General features: G+C 35.2%; 1 pseudogene; it reads left to right on the plus strand.

Annotated features, from left to right (window-relative positions):
• The first annotated feature begins 1,263 nt into the window (after positions 1 to 1,263).
• On the plus strand, positions 1,264 to 2,209 carry LOC123235566 (annotated as a pseudogene).
• Positions 2,210 to 20,564: the final 18,355 nt, after the last annotated feature.

Below are 20,564 nucleotides of genomic sequence, written 5' to 3' on the forward strand. Positions count from 1 at the left end.
TGTAAAAGAGGGAAAGGAAAATAATATAGCAATCACTTCCCAACATTTTCCATTCACTTGATGGCAACACTGAATCATTGTTTTAACTATGGTCTGGACTAGAGAATCTCCTTATTTCTTTTCTAATATAATAATAGTAATAATAAAAAATTTGCTACTGGTCTCATAAACACCTACTCTGTCTCCCTAAAGACACCTTTTCTGTTATCCCAAGACATCTGGTTTAGACTTGGTTTATTTCTAGATGAAGCTGTCCTCTTATGAGAGGACTGACTTCCTTTTCCTACATACTATGATTTATTAACCACTCTCCTGAGCATGCCTGGATATAAGGAACAGGTCCAGACAAGATGATGGACTCCTTTCATAAGCACATATAATGGAGTAAAATTTTAAAAAAAATAAAAGAAAATTAAGTTAAATTTCATGTTCCGAGATCGAGCTCCTTTTCCCCACATCCATGGCAGCAACACATGATGAAAAATACATGAGATATTAGTCCTTTAAGAGGCTAACAGGTTAAGTTTTTTACTTTAATGTGAATGATTGGGATTGTAAGTTGCATTCTGATCAACTGGCTCTCCTGACTAGATTTAGACATATGTTTGTTCATATGATCTAAATTTTTAGCAAACATGGTGCCTCAGAAATTTGGAAGGAGGATGAAAGGTTGAAAAAAGGAACATTAACATAAGGTTTAGGAAAATCATGTCTTTGTAGCTCTAATTCTGCTTTTTCACTTCAGATCCCACCTACTGCTTATGAATAGATATTGTGATACAAATTCAACAAATACTTATTAAGCTTACTAAGAAGCAGTGTCAGAGCATACTGAGTAGAGGAATAATCTTGGAGTTAGGAAGAATTAGTGCTGTAAAGAAGGCCCAAATCAAAATTGTTCTGTTTCTTCCAGAGCAGAAATTGATCAAAATAAGCCACACATATCTTTTCTATTGGTTAAGAAAGGGAAGTTTACTCTTCATGGTCTCCTCTGTCCAGGCAGAAAAAGTCAGAGACTAGAGTTCCCCAGAATGGAATATCTCAGCCTTGGAAGTTATCTCCTGGATAATCCTGAGTCAGAAAGTTTCTAAACTTAAGAGTTCTTTAAGCATCAGTCCCATAGAGAAAATATTTCCTCTACACTGTGCTCTTTGAAGAAGAAAGAGGACTCCCAGTAGTGGCTGGAACCACCCAGTGGAGACAAGCAGCACCTCAACCAGACCAGCCTATTATAAAGTGCCATGAGCATGAAAATCAGACAGCATGTCATGCTATGGGAGACATGGAGGAAAGACCAAAATATATGTTGTCAACATGGAAACCAGTGCTGGTAAAGGAGAATTAGAAAGAGCCTTTAGTTATTATGGTCCCTTAAGAACTGTATGAATTGCCAGAAATCCTCCAGGATTTGCCTTTGTTGAGTTTGAAGATCCAAGAGATGCAGAAGATGCAGTCCAGGGTCTGGATGGAAAAGTGAATTGTGGTTCCTGAGTAAGAATTGAATTGTCAACAGGCCTGCCTTGAATATCCTGATATGATAGACAACCTGCATGCTGCCTGTTCGATCCTAATGATAGATGTTATGAGTGTGGTAAGAAAGATCATCATGCTTACGATTGTCATTGCTATAGCTGGGGAAGAAGTAGATCACAATCTAGATCTCACTCAAGATCTCAAGGAAGGAGATATTCTCTATCACAAAGCAGGAGCTGCAGAAGGAGGTCAATATCTGCATCTCCTGGAAGACCTAGATCTGAATCTTTGCATAGATCTAGATCTGCTTCAATTCACTCTTGATCAGGTTCTTGAGATCCTCCCATTCAAGATCCCAATCCAGGTAGAAACACAGGAAAAAAAAAACAACTGCTTGATCACATGGGTCAATGGGGATATGATTGGGAACAATCACCCTATTGCAAATATTAATAATATGGAAATAGGTCCTAAGCAATGACACATGTAAAACCGAGTGGAATTGCTCATTGTCTACAGGAGCAGGGTGGAAGGAGGGGAGGGAAAGAACTCAAATCTTATAACCATTGAAAAACTTTCTTAATTAATCAATTTTTTTAAAAAAAAGGTCCCGATCCTGGTCCAGGTCTCTTTCAAGACCTAGAAGTAGTCCAAGTCCAGATCACCATCTCCAAAGAGAAGCCACTCACCTTCTGGAAGTTGTCACAGAAGTGCAAGTCCTAAAAGAATGGACTAATATGAAAAAAAAAATAAAAAGAAATTGCCTTTTCAGAAGAAAATTATTTTGTTTACCTTTTTATAAGAGATTTTGTGTTATCTGTTCAAAGCAAATATAACCTAGAAGGTTATTTAAATCATCTAATAATCAGAATGGATCCGGATATTTTGAGTTCTATAAACCTACATGAACTAAGTAGTATTAATTTTTTGTTTAGATATATGCTAATATCCTTTGATCTAAAAATGTGGGGATTTTCTTGTTGGCACAGTAAGAATAAAAATGTGTATTTCTAAGTAGAAAAAAAAACAAAGAAAGGCAATTTTATTTAACCATAACATGGAAAAGATACTTAGCAAGGATATAGCATTGATTCAGTTGATTATTATTTCCCGTCCTCTGTGTTAACTTTTATTTTTACATCATTTTATAATTTCTGCCTTTCTTCTTTCTTCCAATACTTTTTCACTAAGTCAATTATTACAAGAAAGGATAAAATTAAAAAGGGAAAAAATTCATAAAACCAACCAACACACCAACCTAATTAGATAATACATGTATCCCTCCAGGTCCCTACCTCATAAACTTCAACAAAGAAGAGAATTTTTATTAATTTCTCCTTTCTTAGTTTTAAGAGGAAAAGGAGCAATACTATTTTTCAGAAAGAGACCCCCTGCTGTGGAGTTTGGCAGTTAGAGACCCCCTGCGGTGCCTCTTGGCAGTTGATGACAGAAGGGTGGGGCTGAGTGTGGTTTGTAAGTTGCAGACATTTGAAAAGGGATTTTTGTCTCTGGGTTTCCTAGGGAGAAGTTGTGCTGCTAACAATCTCTCTAGTTGGAGACAGGACTGAATTAAGACCTTAATAGCCTTATTGATTATCAATTAACTTGGGTAGATAAGGTATATAGATAGTGTTTTTATTACCAGCTAGAGAGAGTAGTGATAGTAGGCGAGGGCTTTAAAGTGTAGGGTTTTCTAGAAAAATTTAGTTAGGATTGAGATCTTGGGTATAGTTATAATCTATTATGAGATTAATTTCACTTTCTTCCTTCCTATTTCCTATCCATATTTCCTAATAACAAATTGTTTTGCATTTAATAAACTGCACACTGGCTTTTGATCAAAGTCTTGCCTCCCAAAATTTAACCCTTTACAGAATGCAGGAAAGTAGATTTTCTCAATTATGATTTAAGATTGAGTTTTTTATTTATAAAATTATAAAATATATCATTTTAATAATACAGTGATCCCTCACCTATTCTGGGAGTAATGTTACAGAGACTGCTGAGATAAGTGAAAATCCACAAAGTAGCAGTGTTTTATTTATTTTATATATATGTATAAACCCTTCCCATTCTCCTATAACACTTTTCCACATTCTTATTAACCTTTCCCACACTCTTTTTTATTATTAATTTTTATAAACTCTAATATCTTTATATGTATCCTTATATATTAATTTTATTTGTTACAGGGCTAGGCAATGGGGGTTAAGTGACTTGCCCAGGGTCACACAGCTAGGAAGTGTCTGAGGCCAGATTTGAACCTAGGACCTCCTGTTTCTAGGCTTGGCTCTCAATCCACTGAGTCATCCAGCTGCCCCCTCCCATACTCTTATAAACACTTCATATGCTCTTAAACACTTTCTACACTCTTAAACCTACATAATTTGGCACTTGTGTTCACTGCCAGAAATCTTAGAAGGTGCAGAGCATTTGGGTCACATAGGGCTTGATATAAATTTAAACATTTATAAAAACTTCATAAAAACACAACACTGCAGAGCAACACTATGCACAGGGATCAGACATTGATGTGAAGTGGACAAGGAGAGATGCTGAGCATATGGGAACAGTGAGGGAGAGCAAACAAATGATGCTATAGTCACTGAGGCAATCAGCACCCAGGACACAGAACACAGTGCTGTGGTTGGTCACCTTTATATCAGTCAATAGTGTGCCATGTACAATCTCGAGTTAGCAAACTTGTGCAAGTGGTAATGGCATACTTAATTTCCATTGTGTATAGTATGGTATTCATCTGCAAAACCCTGCAATATAGCAGAAACTCCATGATACAGAATTAGATTGATTTTTTTAAACCTGGGATGCAGTGAAGCCACAATAAGTGAACCATGATAAAGTGAGAGATGACTGTATGATATTTGGTTTCACTTCTTTGTTATTTCTATTTATATTTTTGGAGTAATTTGCTATATTATTTCTGCTTCTACTTAGTAATCAATAAACATTTATCAAGATCCTACTATGTGACAATAATTTTACTAAACTCTAGAGATACAAATAACAAAGAAAAAGACAGTACCTGCCCACAAGTAGCTTACAGTATAATAGGGTAAGTCAATACACATAAGGAAGCTAAAAGAACACAAGAGGGAACTCCTAAAAAGGGAAGTGGAAAAGAGCATAATGTTTGAAACCAAACATTTTGAATGTTTTTTTTTAATTTTAAATGAAGTCAGATGGATAAGTCTGAGGCATCTTAGATTTTTTCTATGCTTCTCTGAATACCTCATATTCATCATTTCTTATAACACAACTATATTCAGTTAAATGTATGTAAAATGATTTGCTTAGCTATGCCTAAATTGATATGACCATTATTTCTTAACCTTTAATTGTCTGATTATATATTTCATTATATTTAAGGAAAGAAAAAGCTAAAAGTTTTTATTTTCATTATCTGTAAAATGAAGGGAACTAAAGGATGGGAAAAACCAAATAATGTTCAGAAAATAAAATGACAGCACATGACCACTGGGTAGTTGTTGGGAACAATGGCAAGTAAAGAAGCAAAGTTAATTCTTAGATTTTTGAGGATTGGTGATTGTACTCTATTTCCATAGAAAGGGTGAAAAATGGGAGGATGGCCATATTTTGTGCAAAAGATAATAAATTCTGTTTCAGGCATGATGACATTAAGGTGCTAGCCAGTATTCCATAAATCTGTTAGATATAAGGAACTAAATAAAGCTCAAGAGAGAAGTCAAGGCTAAAGATCAATGTTTGAGAGTCATTTACAAAAGTGGAGCAATTGGAATGTTCAACAAAGGATACATATAGGGAAGATCATAAAGAAGATCAAATGGGTCAATCAACTAAGTAATTAATTGTATTCCAAACAAGTCAAAGAGAGAATCAAAAAATAAAATGAGCATTATTCTAGATTCCTAAGAGATCCTGCTAAGACATGGTATATTTTTCTATATCGCCATATATATTTTTGATACTGAGACTCCTGCAAGGGTAAGAAATAATAGAAAATTACTTTATATCTTAATCCCTGACTTAGCAAAAATGGCACTTAATAAAACAACAATGTTTTATCCACTGATTTCACATTATAGGATGAACAGGTATTGTAATAAATAGTATTATGCCATAGGCAAAAAATGAAAATCATCAATGACAAATTTTTTTCTAAATTTGTATCATGTTACTTATGCTGGCATGGTAGAAAATATATGTTCCTGCACATCCAATTGTCCATGAATAATGCTATGCATTTGCATCCATGAATAAGTCCATTCTTTATGTGAGAATTGTAATCATAAACTATTGAATACTAAGTCACGATAAATATCATCAATCTTTAGGATATTCATGGCAAATAGTAATGGAATTCTTACGGGTGTGCAAGGAAATGTTTAATAACCAGTTCTCCACAAAAATAAAAATAAAAAGCATGACACATCTTTAAGTTAAACTTTCACACATTCTCTATCATTGTCTTTCAGGCAATTAAGAAAATAAGAAATTAAGCCCTGATTTGTTACATTTTCCAGTTTATGAGATATAAATCATTGAACTGAAAATTTCACCATCACTTCTCTTTAGCTGTTTTAAGCAGTCTCCAAAACAGCACTGGCTATAACCTTTTTGTCCCATGTTTTAGAATCTATTGTATCTACCATGACAGACAAAAGCTTACTAATCAATTATTTAGAAGTTAATTATAGATCCCAAATTTGTGGTAATTCATATAGTGCTTAAAGTCAGTAAAGAAGGAAATTCCAAAGCATATTAATAATGTGAATGAGATCACCAGAGAACAATTTAAGCTATTTAAGAGAACAAAGTATTTAAAAAAAACGTTCAATATGTGTTTTCTATATACTAGGCTCTATATTTAACACTGGAAATAAAAATATTCAAAACATATTTCTTGCCCAAAAAGAGTCTTTTTCTGTCTATCTAGGGGAGTCAACAAGCAAACAAGAATATAAAACATTCTATAAATAGGATAAATGGGAAGTAGATGAGGGAGAAGGCACTAGAATTTATGAGGGATTGTCAAGATGATGGAGTGAAAACCAGCATTTTTTCCCAGTTTAACTAATATACCTCTTTCAAAAAAAAACCTAAAAAATATATTGTTCTGAATTGTCATTGAGGAATCCAAGAAAAAAACAGAAGCTTTTCTAATCCAGGCAGTTTAGGAAGATAGACAAAGGTTGGAATAGAGAGATCAGAAGCATTACATCAGGAGGTGGAGCCAAGATGGTGGCATAAACCAGAGTAATTCCAAGTCATCACAAGAATTCTCTCCAACTAATATTAAAATATCATGACAAAACAAAAATAGGAATGAAAGAATCAACAAGGAGACAGAATGTAACAACTTTAAAGAAAAGAAAAACCCAAAAGGTAGGCAGAGAACATCTGGGGAACTGGGGTAAGAGGATAGAAGAGTTGGAAAGAGACTGTAGCAAGGAGTGAAGAACAAGCCACACACCCCCATCCCACATCTCCTGTCCCAGGATCAGAACCTAATTCCAAGCCAACATTCAGACCCTGAAATCCTGCCTGGGCAAATAGTGGTCCAAGCCTACCATTGCCCCTTGAAACTTAAAACCTGTGGAGAAGTCTGGAATCCCAGCCTAGGACAGTCTGGGCTGAAGTGAGCAGATCAATGTGGGCCTAGAGAGAAGCCGGGAATTGTAGTCTGGGCTTGGGATGAGGGCATAGTTCACAGTTTGGGGTGGCTGGTAGTACTAAGGGAGGACCTGGATCTTTTTGCCTAAAGCTCAGAGCAGAACTCCAAGACAGGACATTCAAGGGTGTGCCTGATTAAAACAAATACACAGTAAGACCAAAAAGTTACACCTAAGCCCTAGGCTAAAATTTAAGTGGTTCCTTACCTTATCAAGATCAAAAAGCTTACAGCCAAGCCTAAGGCAAGTCTTTGAGTTATTAGTATCTTAAAGATCAATTGAATCATCAAGGAGAGGGGGCTCTCAGAGCTCTCAGCCCTCAGATCATCATATCATATTCCAAGAACTGAAACTGATAAAAACCAAGCGGTCAGAAGCACCAGAGATAGTCGTTCCCGAAAAAGTGTAGAGAGATGAGAAATATACTACTGACCAAAGATGGTAAGGTTACTGTGATTATTCACTAGGACTTAAAGTATCAGGGAAGAAAGAGATTCAAGAGGATCCTCCCACCACTGATCAGAAGAGTAACAAGTCATATATGACAGTTCTATCTCCTGTTACCCAATTCTTGGTCATAGTTCCAGGATGGAAAGAAATGTTTACAAACTAGGTACAGATCAAAGAACAACTTCTGAGAGCTTAACTGTCTGGCTCTGTGCCCAAAGTGAGGAATTACAGTGGAGCAAAAAATTGGGAATCTCAGTTCTAATCATTAGCTTCTATTAGCATAGAAGCCTAGAGAATGATATAACCAGGGCAGAAAACTAATACCAAAAGGGAGTCAATTTCTCTGAACTTTTTGGACCTCCCAATGTATTAACAGCAACTGAGTACATCAGAAGTCAGCATTTCTATATATTACCCTCAAAGTCCAGGAGCAACAGATAGAAAGAGAAATTTCATTTAAAAAAAACCTGTAGACAATATGAAAAGTATACTTACCAAAACAAACACATGAATTATATGAATACAGTTATAAAACTTTTTTCACACAAATAAAGTGATATCTTTCAATTGGAAAGATAATAATTGCTCATGGGTAGGTCAAACTAATATGATAAGAATTATAATTTTATCTAAATTAATTTAATTAGTCAGTGCCATACCAATCAAATTATAGAAAATTATTAAAAATAGAAAAATTCATTTAGAAGAACAAAAGGTCAAGAATATTAAGGGAATTAATGAAAAAAATGTTAAAATGTGTTTGATGAACACAAAGTCTGCTCTGGGAATAAAATAACATACCTCACAATTTAACAAAAACTACTGGGAAATCTGGGGAAAAAGTATATCATAAACTAGTTATAGACAAATATTTCATAGCCTATACCAAGATAAGGTGAAATTGGGTATAAGACTTAGAAATAAGAGATAAGAGCATAAGCAAATTAGGTAAACATGGAATAGGTTACCTCTCAGATCCATGGATAACAAAAAACTGATGACCAAACAAAATACGGAAAACATTATGAGTTATAAAATAATTAATTTTGACTATATTAAATTAAAAAAAGATTTTGTGCACACAAAAACAATGTATAAAAGGTTAGAAGGAAAACAACAAACTGGTAAAAAACATTTACAACAAATTTCTCTGATAAAAGTCTAATTTCTCATATATATCAAGAAGTGAGGCAAATTTATAAAATCACAAGACATGCTCCGATTGGCAAATGGTCAAAGAATATGAACCAGCAATTTTCAGATGATGAAGTCAGAACTATCAATAATCATAAGGTCTAAATCACTGCTGATTAGAGAAATACAAATTAAGACAACTCTGAGGTACTACCTGTTCACTTGGAAAAAACACCAAACTATTAGTCAAAAATATCAAATCTTTAATCAGGAAAGGGATGGTGTTCAAATATTTAGGCCTCCACACAGTCAAGTGTCCAAAACCACACAGAGCCTGAAGTCCTGGCACTGTGACCATAGTATCCCTTGGAAAGAACACTGCATGAGATGATGACTACAATGAACTTAGAAAATTGAGGAACTTATATACCTCTTGGGAATTGGAAACAAGGGAGTATGGTTGATTGGATTTACAAATGAAAGTTCAAGACAGGATTATCAGGGAGAGACTGATGCCTTACAATGAAAACAAAAGGGAAATATTCAGTCAAGGGCTGGACTACCTGAGAAAGAACTTTGACACAATGGGAGAAACTGTCAGGACAAAAAAGCACTTAATGTCTGATTTGTCCTGCTAACACCACCTAAAGTACTTTAAGATCTATTATTGGTCTGGAACTCTTGAGCCTGGGATCTCCTTCTGGGAGAACTCTCATGTGACGAGGTCAAACTTGGGGGTCTAAGGATCTCAAGTTGTTACAAAGTTGGGGTTTCTAGATTCCATGTTGACACACCTCACAAATGTCAGATTGGCCAATACAACAATAAAGGAAAATGAAAAATGTTGGAGGGGATGTGGTAAAATTGGGAAACTAATGAATTGTTAGTGGAATTGTGAACAGATCCAACCACCCTGGAGGGCAACATGATGCTATTCCCAAAGGACTATAAAACTCTACATACTCTTTGATCAGTAATTACATTACTAAGCTGTATCCCAAAGAAATTTAAAAAGAGTGGGGGAGTAAAGACATATCACAAAAATAAATAAATGGGGGCAGCTGGGTAGCTCAGTGGATTGAGAGCCAGGCCTAGAGACAGGAGGTCTTAGGTTCAAATCCGGCCTCAGACACTTCCCAGCTATATGACCCTGAGCAAGTCACTTGACCCCCATTGCCTACCCTTACCACTCCTCCACCTATAAGTCAATACACAGAAGTTAAGGGTTTAAAAAAAAACCAAATAAATAAGTAAATAAATAGATAGATAAATAAATAGATAAATAAATAAATAAATGATAACAGTTCTTTTTCTGTTGTTAAAAAATTGGAATTTGAGAAAATGCCTATCAATTGAGGAATGACTGAACAAATTATGGTAAATGACTATGATGAAATGCTATTGAACTGTAAAATGATGAGCAGGATGATTTTGGAAAAAGCTGGAAAGATCTACAGAGTGAGTGACAGGAATATTGTACAATTATCAATTTTGAAACACTTAGCTATTCTCAGCAATACAATGGTCCAAGACAGTTCTGAAGGACTTGTGACAAAAGCTATCTACTCCCAGAGAATAAACTGGTGGAGTCAGAATTAATATCAAAGCATACTATTTTTCACTTTAGTATTTTGGGGTTTGAGTTTCATATGAATATTCTCTCACAACAATGATCAATATGAAATTATTTTTTGAATGATCATACATGAAAAACCCATATCAAATTGCTTACCATATCAAGGAAGGGGGAGAGAGAAAATATGGATCTTAAAGTCATAAGGTAAATCTCATGGCATGTTGTAATAATTAGACACACACACAAATACACATAGAATTGTAACTATATTAATTTGACAATGTAAGTTTTCTAACATAACTCCTTTAAGAGAATGATGACTCTTTCAGAGACTTTAGAAAATATATTCTATAAACCAAAATGCATTTTAAAAAAAGATTCATGAAAAGCAACAATAAGCCCCTCAATTAAGAAAAGGTGTAATGTTGCAGCAATTTCTATTCTAGTGAATGCAACATGATTATTTTCCCCAAAAATCCAACACATTTTTATTTTTTAAATTATTTTTTTAATTATTTTTAATTTTTATTTTAAATATTTCCCCCCCAGTTACATATTTCATGGTCTTACCCTCTCCCCCAACCCCGCCAACCCCCTCAGCCATCACACAATTCCACTGGGTTTTACATGTATCATTGATCAAGGCCTAATTCCATATTATTGATAGTGGGTCAAGAGTTATCTTTTAGTGTCTACATCCCCAATAATATTCCCATGAGCCCATGTGTTCAAGCACTTGTTTTTCTTCTGTGTTTCTCCTCCCACACAGTTCTTCCTCTGAATGTGGCTAGTTTTCTTTCTCATAAATCCCTCAGCCTTGCTTTGGATCCTTACATTGCTGCTAGTAGAGAAACCCATTAATCAATCAAGACTTATTTACATATTATTGATAGCTGCCTTGGTGTTGTTGTTTCAAGTCTACATCGCCAGTCATGTCCTCATCAAACCATGTGTTTGAGCAGTTGTTTTTCTTCTGTTTTTCCACTCCTGTAGTTCTTCCTCTGAATGTGGGTAGCATTCTTTTCTATAAATCCCTGAGAATTATCCTGGGTCACTGCATTGATGCTAATACAGAGTCCATTACATTCGATTTTACCACAGTGTATCAGTCTTTGTGTACAATGTTCTTCTTGCTCTGCTCCTTTTACTCTGCATCAATTCCTGGAGGTCTTTCCAGTTCACAAGGAATTCCACTAGTTTATTATTCCTTTGAGCACAATAGTATTCCATCACCAGCATATACCACAATTTGTTCAGCCATTCTCCAATTGAAGGGCATACCCTCATTTTCCAATTTTTTGTCACCACAAAAAGCTCAGCTATAAATATTTTTGTGCAAGTCTTTTTATCTATGATCTTTTTGGGGTAAAAACCCAGCAATGATATGGCTGGATCAAAGGGAAGGCATTTTTTTTTATCACTCTTTGGGCATAGTTCCAAATTGCCATCCAGAATGGTTGGATCAGTTCACAACTCCACCAGAAGTGCATTAATGTCCCAATTTTGCCACATCCCCATCCAACATTCATTACTCTATCCTCCTGTCATTTTAGCCAATCTGCTAGATGTGAGGTGTTACCTCAGAGTTGTTTTGATTTGCATTTCTCTAATTATTAGAGATTTAGAACACTTTCTCATGTGCTTATTCATAGTTTTGATTACTTTATCTGAGAATTGCCTATTCATGTCCCTTGCCCATTTATCAACTGGGAAATGGCTTGATTTTTCTACACAATTGGTTTAGCTCCTTGTATATTTGAATAATTAGACCTCTGTCAGTTTTTTGTTATAAACATTTTTCCCTGTTTGTTCTTTCCCTTATGATTTTGGTTGCATTGTTTTTGTTTGTACAAAAGCTTTTTAATTTAATATAATCAAAATTATTTATTTTATATTTTGTAATTTTTTCTAACGCTTGCTTGGTTTTAAAATTTTCCCTTACCCATAGATCTGACAAGTATACTATTCTATGTTCACCTATTTTACTTATAGTTTCCTTCTTTATATTCAAGTCATTCATCCATTCTGAACTTAATCTTGGTGTATGGTGTGAGATGTTGATCTAAACTTAATCTCTCCCATATTGTTTTCCAATTTTCCCAAATCTTTTTGTCAAATAGTGGATTTTTGTCCCCAAAATTGGGCTCTTTGGGTTTATCATAGACTATCTTGCTGATGTCACTTACCCCAAGTCTATTCTATTCCACTGATCCTCCCTTCTGTCTCTTAGCCAGAACCATATCATTTTGATGGCCACTGCTTTACAGTATAGTTTAATATCTGGTACTGCTAGGCCACCTTCCGTCATGTTTCTTTTCATTATTTCCCTTGATATTTTTGATCTTTTCTTCTTCTAAATGAACTTTGTTATTGTTTTTTCTAATTCAGTAAAAAAGTTTCTTGGTAGTTTGACAGGTATGGCACTAAATAGGTATATTAATTTGGGTAGGATGGTCATTTTTATTATGTTAGCTTGTCCTACCCATGAGCACTCGATGTTCTTCCAATTATTTAGATCTAGTTTTAATTGTTTGGAAAGGGTTTCATAGTTGTGTTTGCATAATCCCTGTGTTTATCTTGGAGGATAGATTCCTAATTACTTTATATTGCCTAAGGTGATTTTAAATGGAATTTATCTTTCTAACTCTTACTGCTGCTATGTGTTGGAAATATATATGTTGATGATTTGTGTGTGTTTATTTTGTATCCTGAAACTTTTCAAAAGTTATTGATTATTTCCACTAACTTTTTAGTTGATTCTCTAGGATTTTTTAAGTAGACCATCTTATCCTCTGCAAAGAGTGATTACTTGGTCTCCTCATTGCCTATTTTAATACCTTCAATTTATTTTTCTTCTCTAATTTTGCTACTGCTAGTGTTTCCAGTACAATGTTAAATAATAGAAGTTACAATGGGCACCCTTGTTTCACTCCTGATCTCATTGGGTATGCTTCCAATTTTTCCCCTTTGCAGATGATGTTTGTTAATGGTTTTAGATATATATACGGTTTATTATTTTTAGGAAAGGCCCTTCTATTCCTAAACTTTCTAGTGTTTTCAGTAGAAATGGATTTTGTATTTTGTTTTTTTTCAAAGGCTTTTTCAGCGTCTATTGAGATAATCATGTGGTTTTTGTTGGTTTGCTTGTTGTTATGGTCAATTATGTGAATGATTTTCCTAATGTTGAACCATCCTTGCATTCCTGCCATAAATCCCATCTAATTATAATAAATAACCCTCATGATCACTTGCTGCAGTCTTTTTCTAGTATTCTGTTTAATATTTTTGCATCTATATTCATTAGGGAGATTGGTCTGTAGTTTTCTTTCTCTGTTTTTAATATACCTGGCTTTGGGATCAGTACCATATTTGTGTCATAGAAGGAGTTTGGTAGAACTCCTTCTTTGCTTATTATGTCAAATAGTTTGTATAGTATTGGAATTAGTTGTTCTTTGAAGCTTTGATAAAATTCACTTGTGAATCTGTCTGGTCCTGGGGATTTTTTCTTAGGGAGTTCTTTGGTGGCTTGTTCAATTTCTTTTTCTGAGATGAGATTATTTAAGTATTCTATTTCTTCTACTATTAATCTAGGCAATTTATATTTTTGTAAATATTCATCCATATCACCTAGATTGCTATATTTATTGCCATATAATTGGGCCAAATCATGTTTAATGATTGCCTTGATTTCCCCTTCATTAGATGTGAGGTCTCCCTTTTCATCTTTGATACTGTCAATGGTTTACTTCTTTCCTTTTTTTTTAATTAGATTGACCAGTACTTTATCAATTTTATTTATTTTTTCAATGTACCAGCTTCTAGTCTTATTTACTAATTCAATAGTTCTTTTACTTTCAATTTTATTGATTTCTCCCTTGATTTTTATAATCTCTAATTTAGTTTTTAACTGGGGATTTTTAATTTGTTCTCTTTCTAGTTTTTTGATTTGCATGCCCAGTTCATTGATCTTTGCCCTCTCTAATTTGTTGTTATATGCACTCAATGATATAAATTTCCCCCTGAGTACTGCTTTAGCTGCATCACACAGATTTTGGTATTATGTCTCATCATTGTCATTCTCTTCAATGAAATTATTAATTGTTTCTATAATTTGTTAACTATCTGATTTTGGAGAATCATATTATTTAATTTCAAATTAGATTTTGTTTTGCCCCTTACTGATTATTATTGTGATTGAATTATTATCTGAAAAGGTTACATTTATTATTTCTGCTCTTTTGCATTTGTTTGCTATGTTTCTATACCCTAGTACATAGTTAATTTTTGTGAATGTACCATGTGCTGCTGAACAGAAGGTGTATTCCTTTTTATCCCTATTTATTTTTTCCACATATCTATTAACTCTAATTTTCCTAGGATACCATTCATCTCTCTTATCTTTTTCTTATTAATTTTTTGGTTTGATTTATCTAGATATGGTAAAGGAATATTTAGATCTCCCACTAGTATGGTTTTACTATCTATTTCCTCCTTGAGCCCTGCCAGTTTCTCCTTTAGAAATTTGGATGCTATACCATTTGATGCATACATGTTGAGTACTGTTATTTCTTTATTACCTATACTGCTTTTTATCAGGGTGTAATTACCTTCCATATCTCTTTTAATCAGATCTATTTTTAGTTTGGCTTTATCAGAAATGATGATTGCCACTTCTGCCTTCTTTTTCTCAGATGAAGCCCAAAAGATTTTACTCCAGCCGTTTACCTTAACCCTGTGTATGTCCACCCACCTCATGTGTGTTTCTTTTAGACAACACATGGTAGGATTTTGGTTTCTAATCCACTCTGCTATTTGCTTCTGTTTTATGAGTGAGTTCATCCCATTCACATTCAGGGTTATAATTTTCAGCTCTCTTTTCCCTAACACTTTCTTATCCTCTCCTAGTTCTACCTTTTCTTCTTACGCTATTTCCTTTTAAACCAGTGGTTTGTCTTAAATCAGTAACCCTTTTCCTCTCCCTTGATTTCTTCCCTTTCCATCCCCTCCATTCCTCTCTTATGATTTTTTAAGGCCTAATGAATTCCCTCCCCCTCTCTTCCCCTCCTTTTAAGAACTCCCCACCCCACTACTCCACTTCTTTTATCCTGGCTTTATCTGTAGGGTTAGATAGAATTTGATATCCCCATGGATCTAGCTACTCTTCTCTCTCAAGATTAATTCTGCTGAGGGTAAGGTTTAAGTATTTCCTATTAACATCCTCTTCCTCTGCTTCTTAAAATAGTATTCATCCCCTCTCCTTCTCATGCCCTCTTTTTATAGTATAGATTATCCTATTTTTCTTATTCCTTCAAGTTACTCTTGGTACCATCTTCTATTCCCCCACACCCTTTTCCCACCCATATGATCTTAGGCCATTTAGTACTCCAACTTTTCCTTATTACTAATTCTTTTAATTACTATAATACTAAGTACAATATTTTAGAATTTCACATAATATTTCTCCATATAGAAATACAAATAATTTGATCTTATTGAAGCCCTTGAAAAAGGCAATTTAAAGATAAAAGTTTTCTTTCTTTCCCCTCTCTTTCTTATTTACCTTTTCATGTTTCTTTTGGTTTTTGTGATTGGATATCAAATTTTCCATTTAGTCCTGGTCTTTTCTTTGAAAGTACTTGGATATCTTCTTTCTTGTTGAATACCCATACTTCCCCCTGGAAATCTATAGTCAGCTTTGATGGGTAGGTGATCCTTGGTTGTAGACCCAATTTTCTTGCCTTTCTGAATATCATGTTCCAAGCCTTGTGGTCTTGTAGTATGGAGGCTGCCAGATTCTGTGTAATCCTAATTGGTGTTCCTTGATATCTGAATTGTCTCTTTCTGGCTTCTTGTAATATGTTCTCCTTAACTTGGAAGCTTTTGAATTTGGATCTTACATTTCTGGGGGTTGTCTTCTGAGGATTTAGGGTAAAGAGTGATCTATGAATCCTTTCAATGTCTATTTTGCCCTCTTGTTTGAGACATTGGGGCAGTTTTGTTATATAATTTCTTGTAGTATGATATCTAGATTTCTATTTGTCTCTGATTTTTCCAGAAGACCAATAATTCTCAAGTTGTCTCTTCTAGACTTGTTTTCTTGATCTATTATCTTCTCATTGAGATATTTCATGTTTCCTTCTATTTTGTCAGTCTTTTGACTTTGCTTTATTAATTCTTTCTGTCTTGTGAGATCATTGGCTTCTACTTGCCCAATTCTAGCCTTTAAAGACTGGTTTTTGGCTATAATATTTTGGTTTTCCTTTTCAGTACGGTCTATCTGGCTCTTCATGGCTTCTAGCTGGTCATTTCTGGTCTTCAACTTGATTATCATTTCATTTGATTTCTAAGCCTCACTTTCCAATTGTGAAATTCTGCCTTTTAAACTGTTATTTTCTTGTCAGATCTCTTCCATTTTTCTCTTGATCTCAGATTTGAAGTCTTCAAGAGCTTGTGATCCATTTTCATTTGGGGGGGGGGGTGGGAGCGGAAAGGTTTGGATGTCTTTAATTGATCTCCTCTGTTTTCTTGGTTTTGTCTGTGCAGAAGTTATCAAGTATTAGAGATTTTTTTCTTGATCTTCTTGTTGTTTATTTCTTGGGCCTTGCTTGGCATCATTATGCTTTCTCAGCCAGAAGTCTGAGTAAGACAAGCTGATTCTCTTTGTATGGAGTTAGGGAGCAGTTTTTGCCTGAGGCTACTTTGTGAGTCTCCTGGCTTCCACTGTCTGCTAGACTTTTGCTGTCTGCAGCCCCTCTCAGCCTCACTCCTATACCCAATATCTGAGGTCCCCAGCTTCCTGAGGTCTCTGGTCTAGTTGTTTTCAGGGTCAAGCCCCGGTAGTCCTAGCTGGCTACCCAGAGCCTGAAAATTGGCTTGCTCCTCCACATGAGGTTGTCCCCTGAGTCTCAGCACACTGTGGCTGCCTCTCTCAGCTTCCCTCCCATGTCCAAGGTCTGCACTCTCCAGCCTCCTGGGGTCTTGGGTCTTGCTGCACTCAGGTGAAAGCTCCTAGTTGTGCCAGTTAGCTTCCAAGGAGCTAGATTTTGTGTCCCCGTTCACTCTAATTCTGGTACACAGCCTCTGACTCTGGTACTGTGGGTGGGGTGGGGGAGGGTTGATCAGTTTGCTTTTTGATGGGAGCTATTTCCCTCCCTTATAATGTGGAAGTGCCCAAATCCCACATATCTTCAATACTGCGCCCTATTGTGGGGTCCCTTCTCTCATCTGGATTTGGTTTTTTGTCCTTTGAAGGTATGCTGGTGGATGGTACCAAGGGGAGTTATAATGCCCTGATTCTACTCTGCAGCCATCTTATCCTGGAAGTCTCAACTCATTTTTATTAACACTCTAGAAATATTGATATTGTAAAACATCTTTATATGAAATTGAGTTTCAGTGAATTAATGGAAACAATATATTGTGAAATATTCATGAGTAGATTTTATGAAATTTAACAAAATACAAGAAAATTTGCTTTTGTCCCAAAGTTGAATGCTTTAATAGTTCTGGATTTAGTAAGTTCTCTGACATTATAGAAATAACTTCAGTATTCTAAAACCAAAGACCTTGCTGAAAAAAAACCCATGGTATCACTACACTAAGAAATGAATAACAAGACAGGAAAGCCATTGTCTTGGCTCAGTATGCAAGAGCCCAAGTTCCATCTGTAATATTTAAAATTATGAGACTGGTAGTAGCTTAATAACTTTATTAAATCAAAGTAGAAGTAGTAGTAGTAAAGAGCAAAACTCTGATAATTGTCCCCTTAGCTTCTCCACAAGCACACCAAGCCCCAAAGACCTCTGGTCACCACTAATAAGCTCTTTTCTCCACCCACTAGTTCTCACAGGTCACATCTCAGGAACCAACCATAGTTTTTTAATTTGCCTGGGCCACCCAGGAGGGCAGTGCCTATGGAATCAGTTTCCAACCAACCTCGTTGGTTCCTTGCTTCTTTAACTTCCTTTCTCTGAGGCTTATCTATACCTCAATTTACTCAGTGGTATTTGATGTCCAGGTCACTGAGAGATGGTGTTAAAAGAAAGGCAACACAAGAGAAAGAGTAAGTTGCTTGTGACAATCCCCACTATGATTCTATTGGGAGACAAGTATGTTAAAATCTCCCCACTTGAGATCTTTGGGAGATTAACATGCCTAGTCTCTCCAGTGAATCATTTCACATAACCAGTTATACATCTAAAGATTCTCTTACTAGAGTTGTATGAAATATTGCACTTTACCTGGAAGGAATTACAATGATATGGGGATAAGAGGGAAAGAAAGAAGAGAAAGAAAAAAATGATTGACAGATGCATTGAGAAAAAACTAATTAAGGATCACTCCCCTTTGGCATAAAAGTTTACATTCAGAATAAATGATGCGTTCAACCCCCTTCAGTTCAGTTCATTATATCCCAAATTTCATTCTGGATCTTTTGATGTAGTGTGTGCTTTCTGTAGGCATTCTCATGGCACCTTCTCCAAAAGATATCCACTTTCCTGACTTGGGGTGTTAGAGATTTTATTTTCCTAAAATTGTTTTAAAAATCTTAAAGCTTGGATACCTGCTGAGGGTATTGGCCAACATTAGAATTACCCTGGGATACATGGCTGAGTTATGGTGTATATGAATCAATTCTCAAAAAGAAAATCAAAAAACCCAATGGAAGAGAAAAATTAAATTCTGGATAAAAAATATCAAAATCTTATATGTATAAAATTTTGAGAAAAAAACATAACAGTTCCTTGAATCACTAGCAAGTCCCAGTTAAAATGATTGTATATACTACAAGCCTTCAGGACAATTGCAGCAATATTGCACTTACCCATTTGGCAGCAAGGACTACAAAAAATTGCCATGCTATTAAAGAGAAGGGACTGGATTTTAAGGTAAAAGGGAAATATGATTCCTTAGTCTGATTTCACTTTCAATCTCAGGGACAAGGGAACCAAAATGAAAGCCAAACAATGGTACTTGCAGGAATCTGGCATGGGGAAGTCCAGTGTCTAAAGTTGTCAAACATTTGCTTTCTTGAACCTCAAAACAAGTCCTCTGTCTTGGTGCAAATCCTCATCAATCCCACAGGGTTTGTTGGTCTCCTTAACCTTATGTTTCTTTGCACTGTGCAGTGGCTCTTTTGTGATCCCTTCTTCTGAAATAAGGTACAATTATTAGTTAAAGTCCCATAATACTTAACAATCAATGGCAGGTTTCCATAGTCTAAAGCTCTTGGATATGCATTGGTATTAGGGCTAATAGATATTGTAAACTTATCCTTCAAAATCAGATTTTACACATCTTGCTGTCATTCCTGTTTATCCCATCTTACTAATGTAGTCTCTTATTGCCCAATCTTGCTCTTTGATAAAACCTTCTCAGTACCTCAGTAAGGCCAGAACTTTTGATCCTTTAGCATTCATCACAAGATAATCTGGATTCCATCAAGAGTGTTCTGCTCAGAATCCAGCCATCATTCTGCTTCCCTTTTATATTAATAGTATGGTATTCATTGCCTCCAGCCTTAGAATAGACTTGTTGATAGCTCCAAGGTATATAGAATCTGTAAGAGGGATCAACTGAAACTGTAATGAGGATGGTGATGGTCCTGAGCATGATGGGAATGATATGGCAGTGGTGGAGAGCCAACCCCAGGGCCCTGCAACTGGCTGAGGTCATGAAGCATGATGCTCAACATCCCTCCTCTCTGCCTTTGCTTTGAGCAAACTAAGCCTGGAACGAGATCATTTTTTCTTTGTCTCCTTTTTTTAAGAATAAAATCTTATCACATCCTGAAAAGGCTGTTTGTTAGTTTGTTTTTAATTTATAGACATTCGATTCCAAAAAGAAAATTCTAATGTTCATTTAACTTTATGAATCTGATTAATTGCCAGCCATGAACAAACTTAACCTTATTGAAAGCGAGTTTCCCAAAGTAATGTCTTTTATTTTGTGTTTGAAAAAAAAAGTTTTTCCCTACTTAAGAAGTAGGAAAATTCTTATCTTCCCTTTAACTGCTTAATTTTCTTGTTTCTAAAGAAAGTAAAACTGCTATCTAAAGTATAGGGTAATATTTGAAAGATTGAAATGAAGGAGAATAAAAGGAGAAAGAAACCATGTCAAAATTCTAGATCCCTTGAATGATCTGAAGATCTGAGGGCTGCAGAGCGACGTTTAGGGAATAACTATACAGTCAGTGCAAAATGTTCTTGTTTTCAAATGATTACAAATCACTATTCCTACAAGTAGATAAAAGAAGTGGG

This window comes from Gracilinanus agilis, chromosome 2, assembly GCF_016433145.1.
Source record: "Gracilinanus agilis isolate LMUSP501 chromosome 2, AgileGrace, whole genome shotgun sequence".
In the NCBI taxonomy this organism is placed as follows: Eukaryota; Metazoa; Chordata; class Mammalia; order Didelphimorphia; family Didelphidae; genus Gracilinanus; species Gracilinanus agilis.